This window comes from Coffea arabica, chromosome 2e, assembly GCF_036785885.1.
Source record: "Coffea arabica cultivar ET-39 chromosome 2e, Coffea Arabica ET-39 HiFi, whole genome shotgun sequence".
Taxonomy (NCBI): domain Eukaryota; kingdom Viridiplantae; phylum Streptophyta; class Magnoliopsida; order Gentianales; family Rubiaceae; genus Coffea; species Coffea arabica.
The window spans coordinates 28,994,316-29,004,321 of record NC_092313.1 but is presented as its reverse complement, the minus strand read 5'-3'; the positions used below and the strand labels follow the sequence as shown (position 1 = coordinate 29,004,321).

At 35.0% G+C, this 10,006-nt stretch overlaps 1 pseudogene; it reads left to right on the top strand.

Annotated features, from left to right (window-relative positions):
- The first annotated feature begins 2,512 nt into the window (after nt 1–2,512).
- LOC113732318 (phenylacetaldehyde reductase-like) lies at nt 2,513–9,306 on the top strand (annotated as a pseudogene).
- The last annotated feature ends 700 nt before the right edge of the window (nt 9,307–10,006 follow it).

The following is a 10,006-nucleotide window of genomic DNA, read 5'->3' as shown; positions in this document are numbered from 1 at the left end:
GCATTTTTTGTATAACTTTTTGTGAAATTCATATAGTATAAAGTGCCTTTATTTACCATATTCTGACAAAAATGTGTGCTAAATTGGAATGGTAGGTCTGGTTAGACTAGTAAGTATAAATTAGAATCCATTTATATTAAGTCATTCTGTCTTGGTGTAATGCTCCAAAAAAATAAAGGGTCCAATGCATGCTGTTTTCAATTAATTATTATGTGATGAAATGTGCCAACATCTCATTCACTTTGTGTGAGATGCTAGTTTTGTGATGTATGACATCTACGCAAACTTTAAAATGTGATTGTAGGTACAGATATGGTCAAGCATTGGAAAATACAAGATAATTTATCTTTTTGCTCAAGTTGTGGGATTAAATCTAAATTGATTGGTACTATTTCCTTTTTCGTTTTAGAAATATTGGAAAGTGTTGAGGTTTCTTTGTTGGAGTGCCTTTAGTTTCTCTACCGCAGGTTCAAGGTGCCCTTTCTACTTGCTACCTTGATCGTTGTAAAGTTTTCAACGACTATTGCTAATATCTTGAGCTTGTATTTTTACTTACTAATCCTTCAGAAGAGTTAATATGTTCATTGTATTGTTTAAATGCAGATTACATAACGTCTAAGAGGTAATATGTTCATTGTATTGTTCATTTGCTTGCAGTAGCTAATACACATTCTATACTGAGTAATTCAAGAACAATGTCAAAAGTAGACAGGCTAATGATGTTTGGTGTGCAAATACACAATTACAACGAGATAGATTTCTTCACTATATACAGCTGGAATAGAGGAATCCAGAATTATGATTAAAAATCACTAATCTTTGCTCATGCAAAAGCAAACAGAAGGATAAATTCTAAGTTCCGATGTGGATGGACCATTGAACCCAATTAAATTGTAAACAAAGCACTAAAAAAACATATATCAATAGAATCACACGATTATTATGCATGACTTGTCGAGTTCAATTTAAGTTCAGTTTAACATGCAAACCAAACCAGATTCAGATCTCAATTCCAAATTGTTAGGAAGCAATTCATTCCAAAGGTGACGCTAGTAATGGGCGACAATCGGAAAAGAAAAGGAGATGATAACATCGTATCTTTTCAAACTTCAAAATTACAGTGAAATGTCACTAAAGCTCATCTTAGAAAAGCTTTGGGTGCTGGTGAGTAGAAAAAAGTATCATCAGGTATTTTCCAAGGAGTCAAAAGATGAATTGCTCGGCGATTACCAATTTCAACTTTAACCCTTCACCAAACAGTAACAATTAACTTTCAAACGAATGGCCTGTGCAGTGAGCTAAGGTTTAGAAGAAGCAATCGTCACTAATGACAAAATGGTGCAATTAAAGGAAAACCCGCAATCAAGTAGACCATGGCGTGTGCAGTGAGCTAAGGTTTAGAAGAAACAATCTGTCGCTTTTTATGACAAAATGGTATGACTAAAGGAAAATCCAGTCAAGTAAACGTTTAGGAATGACATGTGCAGTGAGCTAAGGTTTAGAAAAAGCAATCGTCGTTTCAATGATAGAATAGTGTAACTAAAGGGAAAATTGCAACAATTAGACCAGTTCTCTGTGTACTTGGGTTGTTACCATCAATGTGTTTCTTTCTTCTTTTTTGTAACCACATTAGGTTCCTAATCAAATCACAGGCTTAATTAGACTAAATAAGACGGGTGTATGTTATCCTCATATATTAAGGTCCTCTTCTTTGTTTCTTTAAGGAAAAAAAAAAAACTTTGACAACTGTATGAGAACCAAGAAGTCGGCTTGCCCTCAATAAAATTTTCTCACAATCACAAAAATGCATTTACAAAGATTAAAGTTAGCATAGATTTTCTATGTTTATGTGCATAGCTAATTCTAATATACCATTCAATTAAATGAAATGTATACATTTAAAGGGCGACTAGTCACTCAAAATTTACCATACACAAACTATTTGCAATTCTACGCATCTTTCTTTACATGTTTAAACATATTTGCTATGGTTGCTAAAGAATTTGTTAGACTTCTTGAAATTTCAATTTGCCAAATTCCAGACTAACAATGGTAATTTGTGCTGTTTTATATGATCAATATCTATTGTACAAAGAATAATATATAATCAAGTTATACTATTATAATCAAAACATATGGATTATTTTATTTGTATACATCAGCTTTTTTCCAATTTTTATCCTAAATTGATGTAGTGTGGTCCATTTATAAGTATTATTTATAAATATTGTGTGATCAAATAACAAATCATGGTAAAGATTTAAGTGGAGGTCTGATTGCATGTTAAGGATTCTCTGCGTGAAAAATCCAAATGATGTGCAATAGTACACTCCTTTGGTTTAGAGGCGAGAACCACTTCCTTTAGCCCTTCTTAACTCAATTGAGCTTTTCCTTAAATAGGTTAGAGTAGGAGTAGAAATAAGAGTAATATAAAAATTGTCGATTAATATATATATATAGATATATACACACACACATCCATCACGGGTGCCATATGAGTGACAATTAATACACCTAAATCATACTAAATTTAACGTGTATAAAAGGCTTGCTCACCTACCCCAAAGAACATCTCAGTACTCTTTAAAAACAATTAACAGCTGAAGATTTCTTCATAAAATGGGCACTAGACACCCTTTGGCCGAACCGGATATCAAAGAATTCTTCCACAAGAAGTCTCCCGAAAAAGCCCCGATCAAACCAAATCACAACTCCGGGCTAATGGTTAAACCATTGCGTCACCCATGAGCCATGCAAAATGCAACACTACCATGGCGCCTTTGTCAATTCCAACTTTTCCAAGCTTCAAGTAGTCTCCTATCCAATATTCCAATCTCCCGTCTTCTTCACCAAACTATCCACTCCTGTATGTATATATAGGCCTCCCTCCTCCAACTATGGGAGCAAAGCATAGACGCAAAAGTATAGTAACAAAATGAGCTCAGTAGCAGGAGAAGGGAAAGTGGTTTGCGTGACTGGAGCTTCGGGATACATAGCCTCATGGCTGGTGAAGCTGCTGCTCAAGCGCGGCTATACTGTTAAAGCTTCTGTTCGAGATGCCAGTAAGTTGGCTTTTCTCTCCTCAGCCGTCTCTTTTCCATGCTGTTTTCAATTGTCTGCCATGTGTTTGGTTATAGGCCTGTGTAACAAGGCTTAGTTATAATTTTCCACCTCTCAGCCTCTGTTAATTTTGTCAGCATTTTGCCCCACAACGGTTAGCAGTCATAAGGCTGGTGTTAGTTTATAGGTTTGTAAAGTTGGTGTAATACGATAGATGCCTTTGATTGGATTCAATCTTGGCATCGAATGAGTGCTTAATTTGATATTTGTCCTTTGCCTCGAGGGAGAGAATTTCACTTGACAAGTAGGTGGGGGAAAGAAGATATAAGAAAAGAAAATTCGTTGAACAATAAATTGGGGTAGATGAGGTTTTTAAAATATCTAAACCATCCTCAAAGAAAAACAAGTCAGTGGTTTGGGGGCTTTTGAGTTATGATGCAATAAAAGAAAATTGGTAGCAGTCCAGCGGACGAGCAGATTTATGGTTAAGTTGCTTTTGGTAATAGAAATATGGTAGGTATTGGCATATTGAACTTTATTTTAATTTTTGTGCAGTATAGGGGTGTATGAGTATTTTGGATGGTTTAGAATCGGCTCGCTCCTCTAAGTTCAGTGGCAAAAATGGAACTACAATCTTGTTATACTCTTCGTTCCAGTGGAATTGTCGAACTTTGAGAATCTAACAATTTTCTCAACAGTTACGGTTCCATGCAAAATTGTTATGTAGCTTCGCGCTATATTTATTCAAGAGTTGCTTGTACATGCTGCACGAGTTTTGTTCTGATCAAAGAAAATCACATGCAAAAACAAGCAATGTGAACCAAACTGTGATACTCGAGTAGTTGAATATATAGTAGCGTGGCCACTCTGACACTTTATGCTTCAGACTCGACATCCGGTCTCAAAACCCTTAACTCTATTCAACCCATATTCTCCATCTCAAGGACTGACTTTGTAATAAAATAGAGATACATTACATAGAATTCTCCAACTCAAGATTATTTCACAAAATAATTATTATCAAGGAAAGTTGCAAAACTTCACAAAACCAGAGATTATCAAGCTCTGATGTGTTATTGTATCCATAATGCATCGCCCATTGATGCTTTCTTTTCGTTATTTTCCTTTTGTCTTTAACAGGACCAATTTATTATTTCTTTGGGATTCTTCTATTATTCATTCTAATTCCATGCGTCTTTAAATGTAACTATGGTAAAAACATGATAGACTTTACCCAGGTAGCTTGGCATTAACTGTAGCTGTCTAAACCTTTCCTTCATTCAATCATGCCACAGATGATCCGAGAAAAACACAACATTTGACATCACTTGCTGGAGCCAAGGAAAGGCTTCATTTGTTCTCGGCAAACTTATTGGAAGAGGGATCTTTTGATGCAATTGTTGAGGGATGTGAAGGAGTTTTCCATACTGCATCTCCAGTTCAACTTTCAGTTAGCAATCCAGAGGTACATGCACTTTGCTAAATTGGAACCAATAAGACCTGCTATCTATGTAATGGAATTTGAAATTTTTGACATGCTTTGTGGATTGATTTTTCTACGTACTTGTTATATTACTGTATTGTGGAAAAATATTGCATTTTCACTTGCTCTTTTGCATGATAATATGTTCCTCTACGCTTGATTTGTGACTTTGTTATAGCACTAACACTGACCGCAAATAGGGAGTTTGTTATTCCCATTTCTAGAGCATTATCTTGTGCTTTAATTTCTATTTTGTCGCCCAAAAGGAAGAGAGTAATATAGCTTTCAGAGTAAAAACCTGAAGAATATTTCTTACTTATGGTAAATACATAATCTTTTCCCTCAAGGTCATTTGTAACAAGACTGTCATATGTTCTGTGCTTTATTATCTTGGTTAACTATATATGAGATCTCTAGCATATGATCTGGCTGGTGCTACTTCAGTTGATACAACTAGAAGACCGTTATTGTTCAGAAAAGGAAGAATTAAGAGTTACAAATATACCGCATGGTCTCTAAGTGGGCTCGTAGACCGGGTCTACTCAAGTGTGTTCCACATAAGTCAGTCAGGGTAAGGTGCTAGAGCAAAGGTTAAAGCTTGTTCCTGGAGCAAATAGGTCCACACTTTAACCAGCTGATTTGTCATCTAGTGTAGAATTCTGGTTTTTTAAGTACCGCAATAATAATTTTGATGAATCTTGTGGCAACTGGAATATATATTTGAGCAAATCTGCACATTATATGCATCTTCATTTGTTAGCTGATTAACATCTGCTAATCATTGTGCCTTATTGCTTTATGTAGTGCGTGTATCTTTGTCTGGTTCTCTAATTGTGTTTGTGGAATTCACGTTAAGTAACTCTAAAATTTTGATTTTAGTAATTTCAGTGAACAAAGCTATCTAATTCATCTTTCATTGACTCACTGACATCAAATAAGTTTGATAATTGACCCTTTATTGCTTTCATTTTATTTTTCTGCTGGATCTCTTTGCAAGAGTTGTAGAAGCAGCATCTCTTCTATTTTCTCTCTCTGCCTTTTTGTAACCACACTTTCAATGTACTTAGATATCTGATCTTTGGAACTTCTGGTAACACATTTTATTAACAATCAGATCTGCGACTTATTTGATCATTACTCTGGTGGAAACATGATCTGGTCTAAAGATTGTCCATTGTCACCCAGTGAAATCTCAAAAAGTAAAAGCATAACTTAACATTTGATCTAATACCGTCATTCACAAGTGCAGAAAGAGATAGGAGAATTCTATGGTATTTTTTAGCTATTTAACTGATTGTGTAGGTTTACAGCACTTGTACTAAAATTTGGAAACAGATTAGGAGCATGATTGTGCAGGACACAATAATGACTTCATTTTCTCTTTTGTTTCATTTCTAGGCAGAATTACTGGAGCCTGCAGTAAGGGGAACACTTAATGTGCTACGATCGTGGGCAAAAGTTTCATAAGTCAAGAGAGTCATTATAACATCTTCTATGGCTGCAGTTGTATTCAATAGGGAGTTAAAGAAGGATGCAGTAGTTGATGAAAGTTGGTTTTCTGATCCATCATTCTGTGAAGAGCAGAAGGTATGTATGTCATTTATTGTCTTCCGTTAAAACATTCCTCTGGAATGCTAGATTTCTTTATTTTTAATTTGTCATTAGACAACAATTGGGGAGTTATTTTAAGTATGGAGAAAATTAAGATTGAATCTTCATGACTTCTTGGTACTTTTATAGGAAAAGAAGGATTTTTTTTTCTTGTCTATGTTCAAAAAGCAGGCCAGATAGGTCAATTTCCTTCCTTTTCTTGTTTAAGTAGCAAATTTGATTGAATCAACCAGAGAGAGTAGAGTATGCAATAGTCAACCACACATCTCTTAAAATGAAGCTCAAAATCAAGTTCCACATTATTGTAAAAGGAGTTGCAATAGGATCGGTATTTGCTTAGTCAGATGACAGGAATTTCTGCTAGCAAGTCATGGGTTCAGCTTGATTAGTCACAAGTCAAATTCCCTTGTTTGTTTCGCTGTTGACTCATAGATGTAGACATCATATACTTCCAGGAGTATGTTGACACAACTTTGCATCAGCCCTTGTATATAATCAAATCAAACTACGTAAGGGAGCCTTAAAAGGAAAATTTTTTACACAAATCTTATGATCCTTGAGAAATTTACTTAATCACTGGTATGACTGCTTGTCCTTGTGCTTTGTGGCTACAGCAGTAGTAGCTCCAACTGATGTAAGCAAGTTTTGCACATAAAATATTTTACTATTACTTCTTAAATGAGTTTTTAATATCTAACTATTTTCTTCTGTCGTACAGACTTTTAACTCTCTTTTTTCTTTTTTTTTTTTTTAGTTTGGGTATATACTTTCAAAAACCTTGGCAGAGGATGCTGCATGGAAATTTGCAAAGGAGCAAGGCATCAATGTAATAACAATCAATCCAGGATAACAATCAATCCAGGATTTGTCATTGGTGCTTTCTTGCAGCCATCTATTAATCTGACTGTAGAAATGGTCCTCAACCTAGTAAATGGTATGGTCCAGAAATTATTAGATCACTTAAGTTATCATCATCCGCCTAAACTTATTTATCTGTGTTAGTCATAGGCTTATGGCTTTATCATGCACTAAAATGTTCTCTGTTACTAAACAACAAAGAATTTATTACTCAAAATAAAACTGTAAGGCTCTGCTATCTTTGTATTGTGAACGAATACATAACTGACAGACATACGCAGAAATATGAACTGATATATTAAGGTATATGGTCTGATCAGCTGGTGATGTTAAAAAGGTTTGCTGTCTAACCTCTTCCTTGAAATTAATGTTGTGCATCTTCTATGCTTCAACATTATCTGTGGCACTTACAGGAAGAAAAACACTTGTGGGTGGAATATGTTATGATTTTGTCTTCCTTGAGAAAAAAAAAATTGTGGGGCGGAGCTGACAGGAAAAATTCATTCTGTGTAGCCATTGCCTGTGTTTTAAGAATTTACTTGCTAATCAGATTTCTTTTATTACTTTTCCCTATTGACAATAAATATTTCGACCCAAATAGCCACTTTGTACAATGACTTCAGGACTTGTAAAGCAAGAAGTGGTTGATTTTTGAATTATTTTGGAACAAAAAATTGCAAATATCTTATTTTTGTCTATCTAGAGGAGAGGTTAAGGGACAAGTTTCTTCAGCTTCCGATGTTTAACCCCTGTTTTAGTTAAAGGACAACTGGTCTTGTCGTGTTTGTACTTGTGTTATTTGCCTAGTAATTGATCTTTCTAAAACTAAGACATGCTGTTAGCCCAACTGTTCTAGTAGAAGTTCATTGGAGTGATATTTCTTATGATCATCCAATAATTAACTATGGAGGGTTGTCTCAAGTGGTTCATTCCTCAACTCTCCCTCTTCATGGTTGTGGCCCTTGCATTGGACTAAAATAGAACCAAGAGGCTCTCCAAAAAAAAAAGGGGGCAGGCCATTGATTCTAGATTTGAACATTTTCACCTCTGCCATTTGTTTATCACCAGTGACTGAGACCATTGGCGTTTAATTGTACGTATACTTTAGTGCATTAAAAAGACACTAGAAGAGACGCATAAAGATGCTACTAACTTAGGCACCGAATGCAGGGGCTGAGTCATTTCCTAATGGAACGCATGGATGGGTTGATGTTAGAGATGTCGCCTATGCACATATTCTAGCCTTTGAAGTCCCTTCTGCAAGTGGAAGATATTGCCTGGTTGGGAGATCTGCCCACGCCTCTCAGGTCATCAAGATTTTGCATGAACTTTACCCTACTCACCAGTTTCCTAATAAGTAAGTCCTTTTTTCCTTGTCAATTTTGTCGGTGTAAGCCTTTACAGGCTTGTTGCTGATTGCAGTATATAGGTCCAAGATTTATCACATCTTTTTGCATCAATTTCAAGCTTAAAAAAAGTGTATCAAGTCCAGAATTTTCTGCATTTTTTGGTGGCACAGTATGCTCTTTCTCAGCTTCGTTTCTAGAATTAGGTTATTCTAATGACTAGGATCACCGAATTGGTTCTCTGCAAATTATAGATGTTAGAATTCAGGTGGTTGTATTTAATTGGATTCAGATCAAGTAAAATTCTTTTCAATACGTCTTTCAAATTACCAGAACTTTGCAGAGCCAGTTTTTGATTTTGTCTTTTTCTAGTTTTAGTTCATAAGGAAAGTCAAACTTTAGATACATGAATCCCTTCGATTAATCCACGACGTTGCCCTTTGCAGAAAGTTTAAATGGATTATAGCAAAAGTTTTAGATTAAATGATCTCCATATATTAGAGAAATTTTGTACAGAGGCAAAATACTCGTTATTGTCTGCAACAGATTTTGCAGAGCTTGATTTCACATTGGCATTTCTTTTCACGTATGCTTTATCTACTTGTTAATTCTGAACTTTCTTAACCTACTACAGGTTGTCAGATAACAGCAGCCTTATTATTTCAGACTGTACAGTATCCAATGACAAGGCAAAGAATTTGGGAGTTCACTTTATCCCTTTGGAGGTCAGCTTGAAAGATACGGTTGAGTGCTTCAGGGAGAAGAATTTAGTTAGTATCTAAGCCTATTGTATTCAAATTACTATTAAATAAATGTGAAACATCATCCTTTGTTTCAAAATGATAAAATAAGTTCAATCATGTAACTTGTCATTTATTCCTCATTGTTAATTTGATAATACGCAATTCAACTCTCATGTTCTGAATTCAAATCTGCAGTATCTGTTGTTCTTCAGATATGTCCTTTCTGATCTCATTAGTGTAGATTTGATTAATAAAATCATGATGTGTTTTATCAACCAAAAAAAAATTCCTTGTCTTGAAAGTGTACAACTTATTCAACAGCTGTTGCATGAATACTATGTTTGTGCCCTCACGGACGCGTAAGGGTGCCAAGACAGGTGTTCGGAATACTGTTGAGTGTTCATTGGTAGTTTTCATTCAAATTGAAAACATAATGAAGACAATTCAATCTACTCGGATATAATATAAGTTGGAAATGTTACCGGAAAAATTGCAAATGTAGTTTGCAGAAGGTAAATGTCCAAACGGAATGATGAGAAACTGAATTAAGACGATCAATACTGCTTGACATTTGAATGGCTGAAGATATGTTTCTTTAATTTCTTCAAAAAGGTCATCTAAGTTTATTTGGATACAGGCAGAGCTAAGACAAAGCGACCATGAACTGCATTGACCAAATGATCAGGAATTTACTGGATACAAGAAGTGTTAAGATGTATGATGATGAGAATGTGTGAGAAAAAAGAGATCATGCAAGCATGAAGAATGGAACGTGGCCCGTTTGGCAAATGAGTTTTTTAGGTGTTTGTCTAGAACTTTACTATAATTTACTGTAAAAATTGAAGAAAAAATTTTTAAAGTGTGTAAATTTTTGAATATTTTGAAGCGTATAATTTAAAAACTTT